The following is a 25,657-nucleotide window of genomic DNA, read 5'->3' on the forward strand; positions in this document are numbered from 1 at the left end:
TTTCTTCAAATTTGGCCTTTTTCCAGTTTAGAACTTCAACCCGAGGACCAGATCTATCTTTATCCATGTTCAAGTTGAAACTAATGACGTTATGATCACTGGAACCAAACTGTTCCGCTACACACTCTTCCGTCACCTGCCCTAACTCATTTCCTAATACGAGATCTAATATTGCATCCTCCCTAATTGGTACATCTATATTTTGATTTAGAAAACTTTCCTGAACACATTTTACAAACTCTAACCCATCTAGACCTTTAACAGTATGGGATTCCCAATCAATGTGTGGAAAATTAAAATCCCCTACAATCACAACTTTCTGTCTCCTGCAGTTGTCTGTTTTCTCTCTGCAGATTTCTCTCTGGTCTTCCAGAGGACCAGTTTTATCCCTTGCAATCCTTCTGAAGAATTCCTTAGAGTTCTCCTCCACCTTGACTGCTAGTGAAAATTTCATGCCATCTTTTAGCTTTCCTGATTTCCTCTCTTGCATTTCTTGTACTCCATAAGCACCTCATTTGTTCCTACCTTCCTACACCTGCTATGCACTTCTATTTTTCTCTTAACCAGACCAGGGTCTCAATATCTGTTGAAAGGCAAGGGTCTTTACACTTGTTATCTTTTATTCTGACAGACACATACAAGCTTTGTATTTGCAAAACAAAATTGATTTTGATGACCACCAAGTACACCTTTACCAGGAAAAAGCCTGCCCTATCCACACTTGCCAGATCATTTCTGATACCATCAAAATTGGTCTTTCTGCAATTTAGAATTTCATCTCACAGACCATATTTACTTTGAAACTAATGGCATTGTGTTCATTGATGCAAAGTGTTCCTTTGGAACCTGTTGCTGGTATCTATAAATATGCCAGTAAGTTGGTGTTACCCTTTTTTGATGTGCTGAATGTGTTGTCCATTAGTATTAAAGGTTTCAAAGGTACATTTAATGCCAGAGAAATGTATACAATATACATCCTGAAATGCTTTTTCTTTGCAAATATCCACAAATACAGAGGAGTACCCCAAAGAATGAATTACAGTTCAATGTTAGAACCCCAAAGTTCCCCCCCAACTGCCCCCCATGCGTAAGAGGCAGCAAGCAACAATCTCCCCTCCCCCCACTGGCAAAAAAAAGCATCGGTACCTGCTATCGAGCACTCAAGTGTGAGCAAAGCAACAGCAAAGACACAGAGTTGCAGTACTCCAAAGACTACATTGTTCACCCAGCATTCGACATCCCGTAGGCTCTCTCTGTCCCTAATAAAGGAGAAAGAGATGTCTCCATTTCACAGTGAGAGGGGAAACATAACAAACAACTCACTGGTTTACAGTGTTAAAAGTCCATTGCATCATTTTTTTCAAGCTCTGTGCCCAAAGATCTCAGGTCTCTAGGCACCCAGCCAAAGATGTTCCAGCTCCTGTGACACACCGGTCTGGGACACTGACCTTTGATCCACCCGTCTCCAGAGCCCTGAGATCCTAGGCCTCCAATGGTGAGCTGAACTCTTAGGACGAGCCCTTGGCGTGCCGAATAATGGCCAGTTGTGAAACCCCAAGAGCAGGTCCCATTCCCACAAAGAACCATAGTCAGCGTGTAACTCCAGGTCAGGGTCTTTAAAAGAACCCTGAAAGGGAAAAATAGAGATATTAAAGATAGAAATAGAGCTCTTTCAGAAGATGCAAGCAAAGGAGCTGCCGTTTAGTACCATCATTTCTTCCAGAAAAAAAATCCCTGGTTAAAGAGGTAAAAGTATCAATGGTCTTAACATAGGTGAGAGGAAATTGGTATCGAGAAAATTCTGCAATTTGGGACTTGAAAGCTAAGAACAGAGAAACAGTGAGGAGGTTCAGAGAAGACACAATGAAGTAAATGAGATACAGTCACCGATTCAGAGAAATGAAAGCAGGGCTGATGTGTACAGAAGTGACATTACAAGCAGCAGTGTGGAGTGACTTTGGTGCAACTGAGTAAATTGCGCTGTTCATCAAATAATCACTTTGGTTCAGAAATCACTTTTGTAATATATCAAGCAGAACACATCAGTTCCCCCTGGTCCTATAAACAAAAATGTCAAACTAACAGGGATGGATTGCTCAGAATGAAGAAGACAACCCTTGTAGCTTAGCTTCCTTGGGACATGCAACAGCTTCTCAAAGAAATTGTTTGTTCTTTACCATCTGTTCCCTGAAAGACTTTAATTGAAGTTATAATGAATTTAATGTGATAATAAGCCATAATGGCATTGGAGATTAGTCTATATAAAATGGTTTAATTAAGGCTGCAACTTTCAGCACACTCTCAACCCAAACACATCTAACACTTCCGTTGTTATTTATTCAAATCTCACTGGGTGGCTTCTTGGGAATTAAGTTGACCTTGATTATTTGGAGACAATAATAAATGTCCTGACATACTGTGAGAAAGCTGTTTGTTTAGCTGAGATTTCTCAATGGAAACACTTTGATTTTTTGTAATGCACAGAGGTCTGTACTTGCACAGAATTGAACTGCCCTTATATGACAGAATGGCTCAAACTAGCAACATCCTTCAGTTAAAATGAAGTGTTAATAAACATGTTCCAACTACTAGAAAAGGTACAGAGACACACATCTGTCTCCTTTCAAACTTAATTTCTTTTATGCTTTTCTACAACCTCCAAAATGGTGCTAGAATCAGAAAGTTAAAGGAGGGGATGATGGGAACTATTAAGGGAGAGGTGAAGGGCAGATGGAACAGGAACCAGATAAAGGAAGGGGAAAACCGTGTGTGTAGTTGGTAGATGGGAACAGGAGGGAAGGGGAATGAGATTAGGTGATGGGGGGAGGCTCAAGTAAGAAGGGTTAAAGGAAAGGTGACAAAAATGGCAGGAAAGGACCTGAGGAAGATCATAAGGAGAGGGCGATGGATGGAGATTGGAGGGGAGGGTAAATGGCAGAAACAACTCACCAGAGGAAAGTCTTACTCAAAACTGGAATTCTCAGTGCTCATGGCATTGGGATGTAGAGCACAAAGGTGGAATAGGAGTGGTGTTCCTCTAGATCAGGGGTTCCCAACCATTGATTTCTACCATTAACTGAGGGTTCTGTGGACTCCAGGTTGGGAATCCCTGATCTATATTGAGTTGTCCCTCAATTTGGTTGTAGGGAAGGCTGAACATGGATAGGTCAGTGTTGCAATGTAAAGGAGAATTGAAATGGCATGGATCTGAGAACTCAAATGTTCTGCAATATGATCACTCAGGTTCACCATTGTGGAGGAGGCCACATCGAGAGCATTGAATGCAGTGGACAAGATTGAAGGAGGTGCAGATGAATCTTGTCTTCAGTTGGAAGAGCTGTTTAGATCCCAGGATGGAGGTGAGAGAGGAGGTGTAAGGACAAGTGTTACCGCTCCTGAGACAACAGGTTAAAGTGCCGAGGTCAAGGAGGATGGGGGTGATCAGACCAGGGAGGCATGGAGAGAAGAGATTCCGTGGAAGGCGGAAAGGTGTAGGAAGGAGAAGATCTGGCAGGTGGTGGGATCTCATTGCATCCAGCAGAAATAATGAAGAAAATTATATGTTCTAATGATTTGCCGTACCATCTCTAGTCAATTTGTATGTTCAGGAAATCAACATTTATATTAGTGCAGGGAACCCAGAACACATGGGAAATAACACACGAGGAGGAATAGATGATTAATATTTTACTAAGCTCCATAAATAGAGATCATTAGTTTAATTCCAGCATTCAAAACTGAAGGAAAACAAGATTCAGATTCAGAATCAGATTTAATATCACTGACTATATGATGCAAAATTTATTGTTTTGCAGCAGCAGTACAATGCAGACATAAATAATAATATTAATTATAAAAATAAATACTGCATTAAAAGGAATAAGAAGATCGTGGTTGTGGATTCATGGACTATTAAGAACACGGATATTGGAAGGGAGGAGGTGTTCCTGAATTATTGAGTGTGGGTCCTCAGGTTCCTGGACGTCCTCTCTGATGATGTTTACAAAAAGAGCCGAGAGGTAATGTTGCAGCTATATAGGACCCTGGTCAGACCCCACGTGGAGTACTGTGCTCCATTCTGGTTGTCTCCCTACAGGAAGGACATAGAAACCATAGAAAGGGTGCAGAGGAGATTTACAAGGATGTTGCCTGGATTGGGGAGCATGCCTTATGAGAATAGGTTGAGTGAACTTGGCCTTTTCTCCTTGAAGCGACGGAGGATGAGAGATAACCTGATAGAGGTGTATAAGATGATGAGAGGCATTGATCGTGTGGATAGTCAGAGGCTTTTTCCCAGGCTGAAATGGCTAGCACCAGAGGTCATAGTTTTAAGGTGCTTGGAAGTAGGTACAAAGGAGATGTCACAGGTATGTTTTTTACTCAGAGAGTGGTGAGTGTGTGGAATGGGCTGCCAGCGGTGGTGGAGGAAGCAGAAACGATAGTGTTTTTTAAAAGACTCCTGGATGGCTATGTGGAGCTTAGAAAAATAGAGGGCTATGGGTAAAGCCTAGGTAGTACTAAGGAAGGGACATGTTCAGCACAGCTTTGTGGGCTGAAGGACCTGTATTGTGCTGTAGATTTTCTATGTTTCTATGTCCCACAAGGCGAGGGTGCTTAGTGGTGGATGCTGCTCTCTTGGAGCACTGTCTTTTCAATATGTACTATAGTGAGGAAGGTTGTCCCTGTGGTGGAGCTAGCTGAGTCTACAACCTTCTGGAGCCTCTTGTGGTCCTATGCATCGGAGTCTTCATACCAGACTATGATGCAACCAGTCAGAATGCTCCCCACTGTACATTTGTAGAAATTTTGGAAGAGTCTTTGGTGACACAGCTAATCTCCTCCAACTCCTAATTAATCAGAATCAGGAATTCCTGGAGATTTACTCTGCCATTATAGTATAGTCGATGCTCAGGAGTGTTTCACAGAATGCTATTAATATTAATATATTGAAGTTAAAGTTCCAGGGGTGTATCAGAAAGAAAAAGTCAGGTATCATACATACCAAAGATGTTAAGTTACAGATTCCTGTAGTTATTATTAACTTTGATTTTTCTGACATGATAAAGTTCTGTAAATGAAACTTTTAAAATGATAAACTACATAATTTGTGAGTGATTCCCAGTGGATGTGTCTAGTTGGTAGATCTGAGGATGATAAAATTCAGAGGTACTTTGGTTTCGTGCAATCTCAGAAAGTGAACCAACATACTTGCTGCACTAATTGTTGTTGGCTAGACATGTTTGGAGGGCCTTTTCACCCATTTGAGAAGAAATCAGTCAAGGTTCTCATTGCTGAACATTTAATCAGGATTCCTGTTGGAACTTCACATGTACTCTACACCTCAGATTTAAGACCATAAGATATGGGAGCAGAATTAAGCCATTTGGCCCATCGAACCTGCTCTGAAAGTTACAATGGTTCTTGTGATTAGAACCAGAAGTGAGTTACTGGAGCTACAGAAAGCTGCAACACCCTGCACTAATGTCAGATTTGATCTTCAGGATATTAAGAAAATGAAAAAATCAGGTCCAAAATAAGGGGACAGCTTGAAAAAAAAACACCAAAGGAAGAAAATATGGTTTAAATATTGAAGCCTGGTTTCATGATGATTATTAGAGTTATGATTTTGTGTTACTTTATTTATGAAGATAATACCATTCCTCCATACTGTATAAATTGGTCAGCAACATCTGGTAACAGCAAAAGTATAATAAAATATTTAGAGAAAAAGATTTTTTTGTGAAATCTGTACTCCTAACTCTCCCTTCATATGTGATGAATAGTATCACATTTCCTGTAATAACGTTGTAGATGCAAACTAACCATGCCACAGAAAGTTTGGATTTGTTTCCATATTTAACAGCATAATGTCTTAATTATTCACATATAACCTCTGGCACTACATGTTCCCTTTTACAAGAGAAGAACCTCATTCCTGCACTATATATTTGTTTCAAGATTTTCTTTTTTTAATTGCTGTCTCTTTTATTTTTTCTTCTCTCTAAATACATTCTCATTTTTGTCTTTCCTCTGATTTTGCTTATGGCAAATAGTGAATTCACCATAATCACTCATTTTTCCTGGTTGAAACTGTGTTGTTCATTCACAACAGATCATTCTGATTGGCAAGAGTTCTGTAGTTGCATGTCCTGTTAACTCACAAAAACTCTACAGCATTTGGAAGCTTCACAACGGCAACTTCAGAGGCAAAGCCCGTAGAGATTACAAGGCGAACCTGTCAATAAACACAATGGATTCAGCAGATGCTGGAAATCCAAAGCAACACACACAAAATGCTGGAGGAACTCAGCAAATCAGGCAGCATCTATGGAGATAAATAAACAGTCAGCTTTTTAGGCCAAGACTCTTCTTGTTGAAGGGTTTCAATCTGAATGTCAACTCTTTAGTCCTTTCCATAGATGCTGCCTGACCTGCTGAGTTCCTCCAACATTTTGTGTGTGAACGTTGTCAATGGCAGGTGGTGTTCTATTGTGAATGTTGTGAATGGCAGGTGGCCTATTACAATTAATTCAGATCCTATATAAATAGAGTTAAGCATCTTTGCTGAAGAAATATAGAAATTATCAAGAGTTTTAGTCAAGCTTTAAAAGAAAAATTTATAACTTGAACATCCGTTCTAAAATAAAAACATTCTAAGAAAACCTTCTACTCACTTTACAATCTCAAATGGATTCACGTTTCTATGGAGACAATTTTTCAAGGGGAAATAACATACTACCTCAATTATTAATTTTCTTAATTTGTGACTGGCTAAAAAGTTGATGATTACATGCACACAATCTCTGTTCTAGATCCAAGCACCAATATTTGAAAAAGCATTCCTTCCCAAAGGAAATTGTTTTGTTTTCACAAAGGACATGATATTTATTTCCAGATGTCAGCAGTCCGTGTGTTCAGTGGGAAAGGTGCCAAAATATAAAAGCACAATTTTGCTTTTGAGAACAAGCAAATATATTTGGAAACTGTTCATTTTCAATTTCTGCAAGACTCTCAATTGTTTCTGCCATGATTACTTTTGTCCAGCCCAGACTTTTTACATTACAGCTTCAAATACCGTTAAACAATAAAGGACAGACAACGAGAATTACAAACATTTGCATGTGGTTCAAAAAGAAAGAATTAGAGCAGCATCATATGAAACAGTCTGTGCCAGATGGGTCAAAGGTAGGTATGAAGAATATCCTGTTAGAGATGAACTAGTACCTTAACTGATGGAGCACCAGATTTATTAGCTTGGGGACCAAGGAATGGGTTTGTTCCTTGTACCTTGAAATGTTCCCATGAAATTCCATTTGCCATTAGCATCAGGGGTCTGCACAAGGTAAGAGGAGAGGTGAAGCAGGGGTGTAGACAATTAAAAATAATCAATTAGTGATTATAAGCGCAAGTGCTCATACTCCTAATTATATTATGTCTACACAGATGTGTGCTACCAGTGTTTCAATACATGCATGGGCTTCAATCAACAATGATAAAGACAAGATACAAAATACGTTGGCACTTTGGAAATATGATGCATACATGGATGTATTAGTGACACTGTGCTAATTAGTTTATAGACATTGTAGATCGTTTATGATATAGAGGTGCCATTTTGAACATCGTTTCTATTTCAGTGTAAAAATAGTTACATAACCTAAACAGACTTTCAAACATTGGATCAAGACTGCAGATCGGAGTTTTTAAAGCACACATCCAAGCTGCTGGCATCACCATCCTATCACACAGAGTTCCTAACCCTTGCATCTTCTCAGTGAAGCTATTCTTTTTGTCTCCTTTCGAACCACTCTACCAATTACTTTACATCTGTCTCTGAAGGGGAAATTTGTAACTCTGTTTACACTCATCATCTTCTTCTATATCTTAGTTAAGTCTTCCTTCTGGCTTTGTTGTTCCAAAGATAACAACTGCTCCTTATCCATTCTCTCTTGATAACTCCAGTGATCCAGTCCTAATAACATCCACATTAATCTCCTCGGTGTTTTCCCCAGTGCAACTATAATGCTTTCCCATAATGTTGTGACCAAATTTGTAGTTCTCAAGTTGCCTTCTGACTCCTCCAATTAAACTTCTATATTCCAAGCTTCAGGTAACAGAGAAAGCAGCCAGCATACCTTTTTAAACAACCGTATTGCTCAGCACCATCATCTTCAAAAGATCTATGTGTGTACGCTCATAAGGCCATGAGACAAAAGAGCAAAGTTAGACTATTCAGCCCATAAAGTCTGCTCTGCCATTCAATTAGGGCTGATTTATTTTTCCCTCTCAGCCCCCTCCCCTACCTTCTGATACTCTTTGATACTCTTACTAATCAAGAACTTATCAAGTTCCACTTTAGGTAGACTGAATGTCTTGGTCTCCACAGCCATCTATGGCAATGAATTCCACAGATCCAATACAAACTGGCTAAAGAAATCCCTCCTCATTTCTGCCACAGATCTACAAATTTCATTACATAGGTTAATGATAATAAACCTGAGTCTGATTCTGTTTTAATAGGATATTATTTAATTTTGAAATTGTGCCCTCTAATCCTAGACTCTCCCACTGCTCTCCAGGACGGCTCTATATCCACTACATACTGCTGGCCTATCAATATTCAGTAGATTTCAATGCAATGCCCCATCATCTTCATAAACTAAAGCAAGTACAGGTCCAGAGCCATCAAATGCTCCTCATTAGTTAACCCTTTCATCCCAAGGATTATTCTCATAAACTTCTTAAGACAGTCTCCAACATCAGCACATCCTTCCTTAGATATGGGATTTAAAACTGCTCAAAATACATCAAATGTTGTCTTCACCAATGCTTTAAAAAGCCTCAGCATTACATCTTTGCTGTTACATTCTAGTTCACTTTGTGTTTGCTTTCCTTACTACCAACTCAACCTGTAAGTTGACCTTTAGGGAATCCTGCACTAGGACTCTCAATTTCTGAATTCTCTCTCCATTTATCCCTTCTATTGAAGTGCATGACCATATACTTCCATACATTGCATTCCATCTACCAGTACTTTGGCCATTTTCCCATCCTATCCAACACTATCTACCTATTTTTGTATCATCCACAAATTTGTCCACAAACCCATCAATTTTTTCACTAACAATGTGAAAAGTAGTAAGCCTAACACTGACCCCTAGGGAACACCACTTGTCATTGGCAGCCAACCAGAGAACCACCCCCACTCTTATTCACATGTTGCCTCCTGCCAGGCTGGCTGCCTTTTGTGTCCTTTTTCCACACTTGCACTTTCCCTGTGTAGCCCCCTGGGTCGCCTCAGGCCCGTCAGCTTGCTTCCGTCTAGGGGGAGCAGCCTTCAGCCCCGCCGAACTGGATAATCTGCTTGTGTGGATGCTGTGTGATGTCCCCACCCCACCAAATAACAGACAGTGCACCCTATGTGATTAAATGATTACACTTTATAGAGATGATTAAACTAAGTGATTAATAATAATACAGTATACATGAAGGAAAATAAAATAAAGAAAAGGCACCAAAACTTATCAAAGTCCAAACCACTTGGTGCACAACCGTTGGAGCTCAATTAATGAAGTCTTCTGGCCACCAATCGATCCCTTCAGACCTTCTCGACTCGCAGCTCAAGACCACCCGAAGTGATCAACCAAGCACCCCCGGCACGTCTGTCTTCATCTCCTCTCCGCTCGGGGTCCGTTCCGTCGCCCAGCTTACAGCATCGCGTCCTCTCTCTCTCTCACCCCCTCGCGCCGACTCCCCAAAAGCCCGCCAACAATAGTTTACAGATTCAGAAGAGAGAGAATAACATTAATCCCGATTGGTTAACAAATGAATACAATTCTCATTATTAGTAATTTTAACCCAAACAAAACTGCGAGAAAAGCACTTACCATAACAAAGAAGCATTTCTATTTTTAACAAAACAAAGAAGTCATTTTGATTAACATACGCAGTAACAAAAGAACCCCCTTACACAAAAAACCCCTTACACCTGTAATAACAAGATCCAAGGTCTCTATTCCACTCAATATCCATTCTTTCATCAGATATCTATTTTGCTGAATCTCCATAGATACATCATCTCACACCTCTAAGAATTAAATTCCTTTTGCTAATTCTGTGTTCAACTAACTAGCAGTCAACAGTCTAAAGCTTTGTCAATGGCCCAGGAAACTTCCTTATTATCTGTTAACTTCTTCATCCTGCCCCCTTACATTAAGAATACATTACAAAAAGCCAAGGACTAGCTACAGAGCCCTTTGGATCCCTACTGATGAAGACCTTCCAATTGCAAAGTCACCTGTCAATGTGACTGCTTGTATCTTGCCCCTATCCCACTTTAGCATTTCAGGATTCACTGTCTTCAATCCCATGCAGTCAACACTTTCTACCAGCCTGCCCATGCCAGACTTTGCCAATGAAATGAGAGTTGATAACATTTAATGAATGCCTTAATCTAGTTGCTATACCCTGTGACCAAAGCAGTTTCTTCTCATGAATAACAGACAATTGTTGAACTAACTTGCACTGTACTTCTCCCAATTTAATTTTTTTCCACAAAAGATGGCTCTTTAAAGCCACTGGGTGAACCTGTTCTTGGAAAGAACTTGCTTAATTTTAATCAGAAAAAGGGTTTACCACAATGCAATCAGTAAAAGTAACATTGGCACAAGTTCTCCTTATCATCTGTGGAATTGATGTTATTTATAAAAGAGGATCTAAACCCCAGAGGTGAAGTAATTTTTTCATTACACTTCATTACACTTTTCTCCATTTAATTACCATGAATGTTTTTCAGCTGGTATTTATTTCTCTGGTCAGATTGCTTTGTACTTACACCACCTGGTTACCATTATACCTTTCTTTGTGCCGTGAATCGTGGGTAAGCCATGTAATCAAGGACTTTTGGTCCTGTATATAAAATGTTGGTCCCCAAGACAATTACTAAATTACTCGCATGAGTATGATCTCATGTAACTAGTGTGGGGAGGAAACAAAGGACCAAACATTTTTCTCCAAAAAGCAAAATGCTAAAGATTCCAGAAATGCAAAACAACTCAGAAAATGCTGGAAATAATCCACAGGTCAGGCAGAAACTGTGGAGAGAGAGAGAGAGATGGAGTTAACACCTCAGATCAATGACATCAACAACAAATGGTGGTCATGTGTCATGTCCGACTATGACAGGAAACCTGGTCAGGAGAGTTTTTAAAAGTGGGAAAGCTGGGGCTGTTCCACTCTCTTGATCTCAGAAGTCCGGGTCTAGTGCTATGAACAAGCATCACATTCTGGGGGTTTTCTTGATATCAACTGCAATATATAAAAAGAGGACCTGTATTTACATAGGCATCTATCATGCAACAAAGCACCCCAAGGAAATGCTAAATAAAAAAAATTAATAAAGAGCCACAAGAAGAAAAATTAGACAAGTCAAGTTGAGTTTATCATCATGTGCAAAACTCCAGAAAGGTTCAGATACAATGAAAACCCTACCTGCAGCAATATCACAGACACATAGGCTCACACAACACACTGAACATAAACTAGACATCAATTATACAAGACAGTGAAGAAAAAGTATATGCAAATACCGAGCCAAATCCAAGATAGTGCATTAGGTGGTCCGCAGTGTTCCATTGCTAAGGTAGGATTAGGGCTGTACAGGTCAGTTCAAAACCTGATGATGGCAGGAAAACAGTTGCTCCTGATCTTGGTGGTATTGGTGTTCCAGTGAGAAGTGGGCATAATGCAGATGGTGAGTATTCTTGATTCAGGATGGCAGTGAAAATGCTCAAAAGCTTGGTCAAAGAGTTAGGCTTTAAACCAGTCTAAAGCTTTGAACCAACTTCTGCATCATTTTCCAACTTCTTTATCCTGCCTCCTACATTGAAGAATATATTACAAAAAGCCACAAACTGGGTACAGAGCCCTGAAGGAGTAGTGAGAAGAAGGGGTTTGGGAAGTAATTCCTGAAATTAGAAGATGGGCAGCTAAATGCGCTGATAGAACAATTAAAGTTTTGCTGAATCAAATCTTTCTTTCCTTAACAGACCCTGGCAAGCATCATTTAGCCTGAGGTACTTTTTGCTGCTTCTCCTTCTCCAGTTGTTTGTCTAATCCTGGAAAACCATTCAATGTCTGGGAGAGAAAACAGGGGTCAGCAATGAAACAAAAACCTGAAGAGATCAAACTTGGAGCTCAGAACATCTTTGTGAATACTATTTTCACAATGATTTAAGTTCCTCTTTATAGCTAGTCTGTAGTTATGTCAATAAGTAATGAAACCAATCTTGCTTGGAACTTAGCAGCTGTGTTACTGGATAGAATGTATCCAAGTGAAATCAGCAGAGCCCAATTACAATTTATCCCTTGGTACCTATTGAGTTTTGCTGGGTGCTCTGGGATAAAGAACGTATTCAATGAGGAAAGACTTCATCCATACAAGATCCAAATGGGATAAGATTGTGAGCATATCTTCAATCCATTCTTCCACATAATCACTTAGTTTCCTTTAGCTCAAGAACTCAATCAATATGGCAAAACAACCTGCAGCTTGCATGCTAAGAGCATCTATAAGAAATAAAATGCCTCTGCTTTTAAAAATAGAGTAGAGAGGTGACTGGAAGGGTGAAGACAATTGAAATTATTTGTTGCTAGGTAACAAATGTAACTTTCAAAAAGTATCCAATACCCATCAGGATTAATCAATACTGTCCAATTTCATGGAACAAATCTGAATGACGAACAAAATTAGATGTATGAAACCTTTGGTCTTGAGAAAGAACCACATTTGATGCACATTGTTAAAATCTAAAATTCCATATTCCTGGTTTTCCCTATAAACAAAATGGGAATGGATTTGGGTATAAAGCTGAATACTATTTAATATCACTAATTTCCAGCTTAATCATGAGGTAATGCTGTAATCATTACTATCTTTTGATTAATTAATAGATAAACATTTATAATTTAAGTCTCGGACAAATCTTTATCCTTTTATAAAAACCTATGGCCAACAGACATGTGGTTATAAACTGTAAAGGGAAGGCCTACTAGAATAGGTAGATTTTCTGCCAATGATCCCAATGATCTGCATCATGAACAAAGTGGAAGACCTTAGAGTGTGGATCAGTACTTGGAGCTATGATGTTGTGGCCATTACAGAGACTTGGATGGCTCAGGGGCAGGAATGATTACTTAGCGTGCCAAGCTTTAGAAATTTCAGAAGGGACAGGGAGGGAGGCGGCAAAAGAGGCACTGTTAATCAGAGATAGTGCCATGGCTGCAGAAAAGGAGAAAGTCATGGAGCGATCGTCTACTGAATCTCTGTGGGTGGAAGTTAGAAACAGGTAGGGCTCAATAACTCCACTGGGTGTTTTTTATAGACCATCCAAAAGTAACAGAGACATCGAGGAGCAGATAGGGAGACAGATTCTGGAAAGTTGTAATCATAACAGGGTTGTCGTGGTGGGAGATTTTAATTTCCCAAATATTGATTGGCATCTCCCTAGAGCAAGGGGTTTAGATGGGCTGGAGTTTGTCAGGTGTGTTCAGGAAGGTTTCCTGATAGAATATGTAGATGAGCCTACAAGAGGAGAGGCTGTACTTGATCTGGTTTTGGGAAGTGAACCTGGTCAGGTGTCAGGTCTCTCAGTGGGAGAGCATTTTGGAGATAGTGATCACAATTCTATCTCCTTTACCATAACAATGGGGACGGATAGGAACAAACAAGTTAGGAAAGCGTCTAATTGGAATAAGGGGAAATATGAAGCTATCAGGCAGGAACTTGGAAGCATAAATTGGGAACAGATGTTCTCAAGGAAATGTACAACAGAAATGTGGCAAATGTTCAAGGGTGTGGTGTGGTGTTCTGCCTAGGTGCGTTCCAATGAGACAGGGAAAAGATGGTAGGGTACAGGAACTGTGGTGTACAAAGACTGTTGAAAATCTAGTCAAGAAGAAAAGAAAAGCTTACGAAAGGTACAAAAAACTAGTTAATGATAGTGATCTAGAAGATTATAAGGCTAGCAGGAAGGAGCTGAAGAATGAAATTAGGAGAGCCAGAAGGGGCCATGAGAAGGCTTTGGCAAGCAGGATTAAAGAAAACCCCAAGACATTCTACAAGTATGTGAAGAGCAAGAGGATAAGACATGAGAGAATAGGATCAATCAAGTGTGACAGTGGAAAAGTCAGTATGGAACCGAAAGAGATAACGGAAGTACTTAATGAATACTTTGCTTCAGTATTCACTACGGAAAAGGATCTTGGTGATTGTAGGGATGACTTACAGCAGATTGAAGCTTGAGCGTATAGACATAAAAAAAGAGGATGTGCTGGAGCTTTTGGAAACCGGAGTTTCTGGCGATGATCTTTGCATCATCAATGGGGTTGGCAGAGGTTCTGGGGGATTGGAGGGCTGCAGATGTTGTTCTCTTATTCAAGAAAGGGAGTAGAGATTGCCCAGGAGACAAGTGAATCTAACTTCAGTGGCTGGTAAGTCAATGGAAAAGATCCTGAGAGGCAGGATTTATGAACATTTGGAGAGGCATAATATGATTAGGAATAGTCAACATGGCTTTGTCAAAGGCAGACCAAGCCTGATTGAGTTTTTTGAGGTTGTGACTAAACACATTGATGAAGGTAGAGCTGTAGATGTAGTGTATATAGATTTTAGCAAGGCATTTGATAACCATATAACAATTACAGCATGGAAACAAGCCATCTCGGCCCTTCTAGTCCGTGCTGAAGGTACCCCATGCAAGGCTTATTGAAAAAGTAAGGAAGCATAGGATCCAAGGAGACTTTGCTTTGTCGATCAAGAACTGGCTTCTACACAGAAGGCAAATTGTGGTTGTAGATGGGTCATATTCTGCATGGCGGTTGGTGACCAGTAGTGTGCTCAGGGATCTGTTCTGGGATCCCTTCTCTTTGTGATTTTTATAAAAGACCTGGATGAGGAAGTGGAAGGATGGGTTAGTAAATTTGCTGATGACACAAAGGTTGGGGTTGTTGTGGATAGTGTGGAGGGGTGTCAGAGGTTACAGCGGGACATCGACAGAATGCAAAACTGGGCTGAAAAGTGGCAGATGGAGTTCAACCCAGATAAGTGTGAGGTGATTCATTTTGGTAGGTCAAGTATGATGGAAGAATATAGTATTAATGGTAAGACTCTTGGCAGTGTGGAGGATCAGAGGGATCTTTGGGTCCGAGGCATAGGACACTCAAAGCTGCTGCACAGGTTGACTCTGTGGCTAAGAAGACATATGGTGCATTGGCCTTCATCAACTGTGGGATTGGGTTTAAGAGCTGAGAGGTAATGTTATAGCTATTTAGAACCTTGGTCAGACCCCACTTGGAGTACTGCACTCAGTTCTGGTCATCTCACTACAGGAAGGATGTGGAAACCATAGAAAGGGTGCAGAGGAGATTTACAAGGATGTTACCTGGATTGGGGAGCATTACTTATGAGAATAGGTTGAGTGAACTCGGCCTTTACTCCTTGGAGTGGCAGAGGATGAGAGGTGACCTGTTAGAGGTGTATAGGATGATGAGAGACATTGATCATGTGGATAGTCAGAGGCTTTTTCCTAGAGCTGAAATGGCTATCATGATAGGGCACAGTTTTAAGGAGCATTGGAAGTAGGTACAGAGGTGATGTCGGGGTAAGTTTTTTACACAGATGTTGGTGAGTGTGTGGAATGAGCTGCCGGCGATGGTGGTGGAGGTGGATACGATAGGGTATTTTAAGAGACTCTTGGATAGGTACATGGAGCTTAGAAAATAGAGGGCTATGGGTAACCCGAGGTAATTTCTGAAGAAAGTACATGTTAGGCACAGCATTGTGGGCTGAAGGGCCTGTATTGTGCTGTAAGTTTTCTATGTTTCTATGATCTACATATAGGAAACCTTTTACCCTGTTTTATAGGAACATTGTGGTGATGAGCAAGGTTCTTGAGAGTATACAGCAACAGGATAGAGAAATTGAAATACTTCAAGCAGCACTGGTTCAGGGCCACACTAAAATCTGCTACATAATTCTTTTTAAAAAAATGCATGTTAAACTGAATTCTGTAGCTGAAACTTCCCTTCTAGCATAGCATGAGTGTCTCTGCAAAGGAATTCCTGCTTTCAGGCCACAATAAAGTTGACCACCCATCTACCTTCCTCTTCATCTGGCCTCACCTATCACCTGCCAGCTTGTGCTCCTTCCCCTCCACCTAGCTTCTTATTTTAGCATCTGCCCCCTTGCTTTCCAACTGTAATGAAGGGTCTTTGCCCAAAATGTTGACCCTTTGTTCCCCTCCATAGATGTTGCCGGACATGTTGATTCCTCCAGCATTTTGTGGGTTGTAGAGTTCTGACTGCTAGGTTTCTCTGAGAAGGCAAGCTTAGGACATGTGGGTTTGATGGAATTTAAGGCCAATTTGATGTTAAGCCTGCTTGTAATGTGTGCCAGAAAGTCTTTCAGCAGAGATCTTCACAGGTCTTTTTTTGGATTTAGCAAATATTGAAAACATCAGGAGATTATTCCAATTAGCACATGTGGATTACCAATGTGCCCTGTGTCCAGATTACTCAGTGCACCTGGCAGTAACACTCCCAGGCTTCTCTGAACCTGTCTGGGGTGTGTAGACACTGTGTCAAGGTTTTGATCTTAGCCTTCAGGTAAATTGCTCAATACACTTATATGTGGAACGTAGACTGTGAAACACCAGATGTATTCGCCCTGGCACTGTGCGGAGCTGGGCCAGTTAGCAACCACACGTTCTAACTCTGCTGGAACTAGGAAGGACATGTGCAGCTCCCAGTTGCAGCAGATCTGCTTGGTTATTGTAGAATAGGCAACTGACAAGCCAATGTCTGATAGAGAGGCTGTGGCATTTGAAAGAAGACAAACAGACATACCATTACTATTGTTATAATGATTTTCCCTACATCTGCAAAGTTGGTTTATTTACATCAGAGTGGTTTTGGTGGGCAGTGTCTTGGAACATTTTGAGAGAGAAAAAGAGCAAGAGTGGCACAATGGGTAGTCCTGACTCAAAAGGACTTCATGCTCTTCTGAGAATTACCAATGATTCAAGACTTTCACCTCATTCACTTTACAACTGTATCAGACTTAGCTATTGGCTAATTCAATCTTGTATTTGGAATTGAATATATTGGCATGAGACCACTTCATTGATCAGGGGTGAAATGATATACTGCCCTTTCAATGGTCCTTACCCTTGCTGTGGTAGCGAGCTTTTGCTCTTCTGTGAGACCTGAAGTCATGTTGTTTCGAGCCTCTGTTCCAGGTCATGTTTTGCAGCTCTAAATATCAGAGTTCAACTCCCGCCACTGTCTGTAAGGAGTTTGTTTGTTCTCCCTGGGACGGTGTGGGTTTCCTCCAGGTGCTCTGATTTCCTCTCACAGTCCGTAGACATACAGGTTAAGGTTAGTAAGTTGTGGACATGCAACGTTGGTGCCAGAAACATGGTGACGATTGTGGGGTTCCTCTGGCACGTCACGGAATGCGTTGACTGTTGATGCAAACAATGCATTTCATTGTATGGTTAGATGTAACAAATAATGTCAATCCTTAAATCTTTAAAGCTCATTGAATTGACTTTATTTCTTACATCTTTCACATACATGAGGATTAAAAATCTTTTCGTTACATCTCTGTCTAAATGTGCAATGTGCAATCATAGTAATTTGTAACAAATAGTGTATACAGAAAGATATACAACAGAACAGTCAATATAGCTTAGAAATACAATTGTGTCAGTGTGAATTAATCAGTCTGATGGCCTGGTGGAAGAAGCTGTCCTGGAGCCTGTTGGTCCTGGCTTTAATGCTGCGGTACCTTTTCTCAGATGGTAGCAGCTGGAACAGTTTATGATTGAGGTGACTCGGGTCCCCAGTGATCTTTCGGACCCTTTTTACAAACCTGTCTTTGTAAATGTCCTGAATAGTGGGAAGTTCACATCCACAGATGTGCTGAGCTGTCTGTACCACTCTCTGCAGAGTCCTGCAATTAAGGAAGGTACAGTTCCCATACCAAGCAGTGATGTAGCCAGTCAGGATGCTCTCAATTGTGCCGCTGTAGAAAGTTCTTTGAATATAGGGACTCATGCCAAACTTCTTCAACCATTTGGGGTGAAAGAGGCACTGTTGTGCTTTTTTCATCACACAGCCAGTATGTATAAGTCAAGTGAGGTCCCTAGTACTGTGTATCTGAGGAACTTAAAGCTGTTCACCCTCTCAACCCTGATCCATTGAGTCTATAGGGATTAGCCTGTCTCCGTTCCTCCTATAGTCCACAACCAGCTCCTTTGTATATGCAACATTGATGGAGGCCACCTTGTTATTGTTTGAGATTAGGCCAATTAGTGTAGTGTTGTCAGCAAATTTAATTCACAAATTTGAGCTGTGGGTGGCAACACAGTCATGGGTATACATAGAATAAAGGAGGGGCTTAGGACACAGTCCTGGAGGACCACTGTGTTGAGGATCAGAGGGACAGAGCCCACTCTTACCACCTGCCAGCAATCTGACCGGAAGTCCAGGATCCAGCTACACAAGGCAGGGTCAAGGCCAAGGTCTCTGAGCTTCTTGCCAAGTCTGGGAGGAATTGTGGTGTTGAATACTGAACTGTAGTCCAAGAACAGCATTCTCACAGAAGCATCCTTCTTCTCCAGATGTGTAAGGACAGTGTGTAGAGCTGTGGCTATTGCGACATTTGTCCACTGGTTGTGTCCGTAGGCGAATTGTAGGGGGTCCAGTGTGGGTGGTAGCATGCTGCAGATGCAGTCCTTCAGCCTCTCAGAGCACTTGCTTATTATTGAGGAGAGTGCGACAGGGCACCAGTTGTTCAGACATGTTACCTTGGTCTTTTTTAGGTTCAGGGACAATGGTAGATGTTTTGAAGTAGGAAGGCACTCTCCAGTGGGAGAGAGAAGTTTTAAAAAGTTTTAAAATGTAAACACATTCTAAATGTGCCATGCACATCCTGAGTACCCGCCCTGGCATGCCGCGTCCCACAGCCTCGCGACTGTCCACTCGTTGGATACACCTGTGTATTTCAGCCTCAGAGATGATCACAGTGCAGGTCACCGGCGGCTCTCCTCGGAGTCTCAGTGTTGATGATATCAAACCAAGTGTAAAAATGCTTTAGCTCATCTGGGAGAGAGGCAGTGATGTTGGCAGCACCACTGCGCTTAGCTTTGAAGTCTGCGATGGTGTGCAGACCTTGCCATAAGCTGCGTGTGTTGTTGGTCGAGGGTTGTGTCTGAATCTTGTCCCTGTATTGTCATTGCTTTGATGACTTTGCATAGATCGTAGCTACATTTCTTGAGTTCATGTTGGTCACCGGCGGCAAAAACTCTGTCTTGCACGTTAAGTGCTGCTCGCACAGAACTGTTAATCCAGGGTTTCTGGTTTAAGTAGACCCTGTCCAATTTCTCGTGGACACATCCTCAATGCACTTCTGAATGAAACTTGTGACCCCATCTGTGAACTCAGAGACATCCTCATCACGAAAGACATTCCAGTTGACGTCATCAAAGCAGTCTTGTAACATGGAGACTGATTGGTCGGACCAACAGTGGACTGTTTTAACTATGGCCGTTCATACACTGGTGAACAAGTAAAGTTCCAGATGCAGTGTTTTCCATATGTTTCTTGTCTCCAGTGCTGGGACAGACATCTCAGTGAACCCTATTTACCCCCTCAGTGAACCCTCTTTACCCTCTCAGTAAACCCTATTTTACCCTCTCAGTGAACCATCTTTATCCTCTCAGTGAACTCTATTGACCATCTCAGTGAACCCTCTTGACCCTCTCAGTGTACCCTATTTACCCTCTCAGTAAACCCTATTTACCCTCTCAGTGAACCCTCTTTATCCTCTCAGTAAACCCTATTTACCCTCTCAGTGAACCATCTTTATCCTCTCAGTAAACCCTATTTACCCTCTCAGTGAACCATCTTTATCCTCTCAGTGAACTCTATTGACCCTCTCAGTGTACCCTATTTGTTGTTGTTGTTGTTTCTCCTTCGGCATCGAAGACGACCACGACTTCTGTCAGGTGGAGGGTGTGTGACTGTGGGTCCGGAGGTGAGGCCAATCCGGGCCCTGAAAGCTCGCCCACATGTGGGACACATGAGGGTAGGTGCTGCAGTGGAAGTGGAGGTAGTTCGAGCCCTGCGCGCGGCGCGTTTCCTCTGAGCCTCTGCGGTGCGTCTGATTTCTGCTGCATACGCTCCTTTAGCGGTCCTGCTCCACCAGGTTGGGCGGTCCAGAGCAAGCGATTCCCAGCTACTGGGATTGATGTTGAGGTTTTTGAGGGACACTTTGAGGCAGTCTTTGAAACATTTCTTCTGCCCTCCAACTGAGCGCTTGCCCTGGCTCAGCTCTCCATACAGCAGCTGTTTTGGTAGTCGACTGTCAGACATCCTGATGACATGGCCAGCCCATCTGGCTTGGGCTTTCTGTAGGAGGGTGTAGACACTGTGGGTGCTAGCCCGCTCCCGGACCTCCGTGTCTGGGACTTTGTCCTGCCATCGTACATGGAGAAGTCTGCGGAAGCAGCTCAAGTGGAAGTGGTTGAGCTGTTTAGCGTGTCTGCTGTAGACAGTCCAGGTCTCGCTGGCATAAAGGAGGGTGGTGAGAACCACTGCTCGGTAGACCTTCAGCTTGGTGGTAAGGCTGAGTCCTCTCCGCTCCCATACATTCTCACGGAGTCTCCCAAAGACGGCACTGGTTTTGGCAATTCTATTGCTGATCTCTGCATCTATGTTCACCGCTCATGATAGAGTACTGCCCAGGTAATAAAGCTGTCGACTGCCAGTAGCTTCTGCCCCTTTACTGTGATGTGTGGTTCCTGGTAGGGCTTTCCGGGTGCGGGCTGGTACATAACTTCGGTCTTTTTGGTGCAGATTGTAAGTCCCAAGTTGTCACAGGCTCGTGAGAAGCAGTCCATTTCTCGCTGCATCTTCTGCTCTGTGCTGGCATTGAGGGCGCGATCATCAGCGAATAAGAGGTCTCTGACAATGGTCTCCTTTACCTTTGTAACAGCCTGTAGATGCCGGAGGTTGAATAGCCCACCGCCAGTCCTGTATCTGACGTGTATACCATCCTGATAATCGCGGAAGGCATTATTCAGCATAGCAGAGAAGATCATGCTAAAGAGTGTAGGGGCGTATTTACCCTCTCAGTGAACCCTCTTGACCCTCTCAATGATCCCTATTTACCCTCTGTGAACCCTATTTACATCTCAATGAACCCTCTTGACCCTCTCAATGAACCATCTTGACCCTCTCAGTGAACCCTGTTTACCCTCTCAGTGAACCCTATTTACATCTCAGTGAACCCTCTTGACCCTCTCAATGAACCCTCTTTACCCTCTCAGTGAACCCTGTTGACCTTCTCAGTGAACCCTATTTACCCTCTCAGTGAACCCTATTTGCCCTCACAGTGAACCCTATTTACCCTCTCAGTGAACCCTATTTGCCCTCACAGTGAACCCTATTTACCCTCTCAGAGAATCCTCTTGACCCTCTCAGTGAACCCTCTTTACATCTCATTGAACCCTCTTGACCCTCTCAGTGAACCCTCTTTACAGCCACAAATATGGAGGAATGCTCTGACACAATAAAGATCTCGGTTTTCTTGAATGTTTATGCCACTGGGCCTATCAAAAGTGAGAACTTAGACCTTGTACACAGGTCTCATACACAAGTGTCAGTCAAAGGCTTCAGTCATAACAATTAGCCACCTCTGCACATCCCCTTCAATCCACCTCAAAATATATGTGTGGAAAGAAAACCGTTACATAAAATTAAAGAATAAATGTCTTCCTTGCCACAGACTAACAGAAGACAACAGGACTGAATAGCAGTGAGACTCGCAGCAGTTTCAGTTTTATCAAAGTGTATTAATGCCCTCTGGTGGTTAACCCTTGAATCCGGTATTGAGTGCCATCGTAAATTCAGGGATAATGTGCTGGTTACTGAGTTCCAGATCATTCACACCAATAGCAGTGTCATACTCTCCCTTGAACCAGGGATGAAATTTTAGGCATATAAACACTTTGCATGCTTATCAAAAATTCTTTCATTACTTTTCCAATATAGTGGCTGACTCTTTAGTTTTTTTTTATAAATAAAGGTAAACTGACAGATAAAGAAGTGTCTGATAGTGTTTTAGCCACTTGGTTAATAGGGTACTGAAGATTGGGGTGACATTTCCTCAATAGTTTGTTCTGTAAAGATAAAGAAGGGTGAAGTTTTTCAGGACCTGATACCATGGTTTTTCCTAAAGCATGAGTTCAGGGCTAGCACTGTATTTGGTAAAGGCCAGCCCCCTGCAGTTAGATGTCTGAATAGGATAACCTTTGGCTCTCTTTAGGTTTACCTAGGTAAATTGATCATACTTGGAAACTCCTTTTGACTGGAATTTTGTAAGTTATCACAGTGCTGATCTGGTCTCAATTTAGAAAATTTTTTGGTTTAGCGAATTTTTCATTATCTTCTCCAATTCTCCTTAATTATTTTTTTATCCCTTCCATGACTGATAAAGTCTTTAAAGATTGGGATGAATTAGGTATTAAGTGTTTTTGGGACCTGTTTATCTCAGGATCTCTTGCTTCATTTGACCAATTGTCAAAGAAATTTGCACTCCCAAAATCACATTTTTACAGATACCTTCAAATTAGAGATTTTCTACGTTTCCAATTAGCTACTTTTCCTATAGGTCCTGATAAAAATTTACTGGACGATCTTTTAAATTTAAAACCTTTTGTTAATGGTTCTATTACCGGTATCTATAACTTGTTGATTGATTCTAGACAAGACTTTTTAGATAAAATAAAAAAAGCTTGGGAGGATGACCTAAATTGTCAGATTTCTGATGATAGGTGGAATAAAATTCTTAAACGGGTTAATAAATCATCTTTCTGTGCTCGTCATTCTCTTCTACAATTTAAAGTGGTTCATAGAGCTTACATTTCTAAACAGAAGCTCTCCAGTTTTTACCCGAATGTTTCTCCACTTTGTAATAAATGCAACTCTGCTGATGCCTCTTTAATTCATATGTTTTGGTTTTGCCCTACAATTGAAAAGTTTTGGCGGGAAGTATTTCATACCTTCTCTCAGCTTTTTAGGGTCCAATTTGACCCAAATCCCCTTACTGCCTTGTTTGGTATTATTGCAAATGAAGATATAACTTTAAATACTCCTAACCTACAGGTTTTAGTTTTTACCTCTCTTTTAGCAAGAAGAGCAATCTTGCTTAAATGGAAGGAGTCTACCCCTCCTACACATCTTCAATGACTACATGATATTATGTCATATTTAAATTTAGAAAAGATCCGCTGCTTAGTCTTAAATTCGAAACAATCTTTTTATGATATTTGGGGACCTTTCCTAAATTACTTTTCCAATTTATAAAGTTTAACAGTGCACAGAATTTTATGTATATTTTTATCTTCTCTTCTTAAGTGAATATGTTTTTTTTTCTAATTATCCTTTGTCATCCATCAGCTTTTTACTTTGGTAGTTGGTAGGGGGTTGACTTTTTTATATATAAAAAAAATTCTTTTATGATGTATGACCTATCTTTAAATTTTTGATTACAGAGTGGTATACCTTTATGTGTTATGCTATAACATTTTGATCAATTTTATTACAATATATGAATGTACACAAATTATGTTGAGATGTATCTATGTGTTGCACTCTGTAAATCTTTTTTTTCTTCTTCATAAAAATATTGTAAAAAGAAAAAAGTTATCACAGTGCTTGGAAAGTTTAAGAGATTAAAGTGTCTATGTGCCTGAGGGGTAAACTAAGGAAATATCAAATGGGACACAGAAAGCCCAGCATGGAGCAGCGAATGAAATTAAAATTAAAATATTATTACTGGCCTTAAGGTATTGAAATTCTGCCCTCTATTTGAATCACAAACCAAAGTCCTTAAGTAATTGGGCAAAATCATTCAGATAGAATCATAGTGTATGGCCCAGAGGGAAGCCATCTGCTGCAGGTTATCCATACTGGCTTTGTCCACATTGCAAACCTTGGTGCTTTACCTTATAGGTTTCAGCATTTCAAGTCATTCTATGAAAAATTCCTGTAAGTTGGGAAGAGTATGGAAAATCTTTTTGTGGATGTTGCCAGGACATGAGGGACTGGGTTATAGGGTAAGGTTGGACAGGAGACTGAGGGGTGATCTTAGGGAGGTGTACAAAGTCATGAGGGGCAAGGATAGGGTGAATTCACAGTCTTTTTCCCAGTGTTGAGATCAAGAATTAAGTGGCATAGGTGATGCACCATCAATAACTCTCGGAGACGGGAGGCGAACGATAGGCTTTTATTAGCTGCAAGAGACCACGATTAGCAGCAAGAGACCACCACACAACATCCTGGAGACTGAGGGGGGAGCAGTGCCTCCAACCGCCTTTATACAGGGGTCTGTGGGAGGAGCCACAGGAGCAGTCAGCAGAGGGGCGTGTCCAGACAGGTATATGTAGTTCACCACAATAGGTTTAAGGTGAATGGAGAGAGATTTAATAGGAGCAACTTTCTCACACAAAGGGAAGTCCACATGTGGAACAAGCTGCCAGAGGAAGTGGTTGAGGCAGGTATAATAACAAAATTTTAAAGAGATTTGAACAGGTACATAGATAAAGACACACAAAATGCTGGAGGAAATCAGCAGGCGAGGCAGCATCCATGGATTTCGGTCTGAAACATCGACTGTGCTTTTTTTCCATAGATGCTGCCTGGCCTACTGAGTTCCTCCAGCATTTTGTGTGTGTTGTTTGGATTTCATAAGACCATAAGATATAGGAGCAGAAATAGGCCATTTGGCCCATCAAGTCTGCTCTGCCATTCAATCCCCACTCTCCTGCTTTCACCCATACCCTTTGATGCCCTGGCTAATCAAGAACCTATCTATCTCTGTCTTAAATACATTTCCAGCATCTGCAGATTTTCTTTTGTTTGAGGTAGATAGATAACACAGTTTTAGAGGTTATAGGACAAACATAGAGGAATGGAACTAGCCCCAGTGGGCACCCTGGGGGCATTAGGTCACCAGTTAGGTCAAACTCTATATCCCTGTCTCTAAATGATTATTTAGGGACTCAGAGAATCTGGGATTTCTTCCATCACTCTTTAATACAGCAAGTTTCCAAATGCCAGACTACTCTTTAGGTGAAAAAACATCTTCCCTCTGACTCTCCTTTAATTCTTGTACCATTCTTGATATGTCCACAAATGAACCATCTGCCTCCTTGCTGTCCACCCAGCTATGACTATAGTTATTTTATTCACCTTGATTAAATCTCCTCTTACCCTTCTCTGCTCCAAATAACACAAATACAGACCTAGCCAATTTCTTCTTCCTTCCCAAGTTGCAACATCCTTGAAAATGTCTTCTCGGGTTAGAGAATTGGTAAATAGTTTATTATTATCATATGTACTGAGATACAATGAAAGACCTTCCTCAAACTGAGTGTCGGAGAGGGTCCACAATGTAGTTGCCTTCAGATGGTAACTGCACCCCAGATAATGAAAATGGCAAGACAAAGAGATACTCAACCTAGGCGTTGGGCTTCAGGGTTTCTCAAGCAACTGTATTTACTAATGGTTAGAACCATTAAGCACAGATGTTTTC

General features: G+C 41.3%; 1 long non-coding RNA gene across 1 annotated transcript in view; it reads left to right on the forward strand.

Moving 5' to 3' along the window:
- LOC140715515 (uncharacterized) overlaps positions 1-25,657 on the forward strand; it is a 210,327-nt gene that overhangs the window by 180,337 nt on the left and 4,333 nt on the right. The gene's annotated exons all lie outside the window — the stretch shown is intronic.

The sequence above is a fragment of the Hemitrygon akajei genome, chromosome 23 (assembly GCF_048418815.1).
Source record: "Hemitrygon akajei chromosome 23, sHemAka1.3, whole genome shotgun sequence".
NCBI lineage: Eukaryota > Metazoa > Chordata > Chondrichthyes > Myliobatiformes > Dasyatidae > Hemitrygon > Hemitrygon akajei.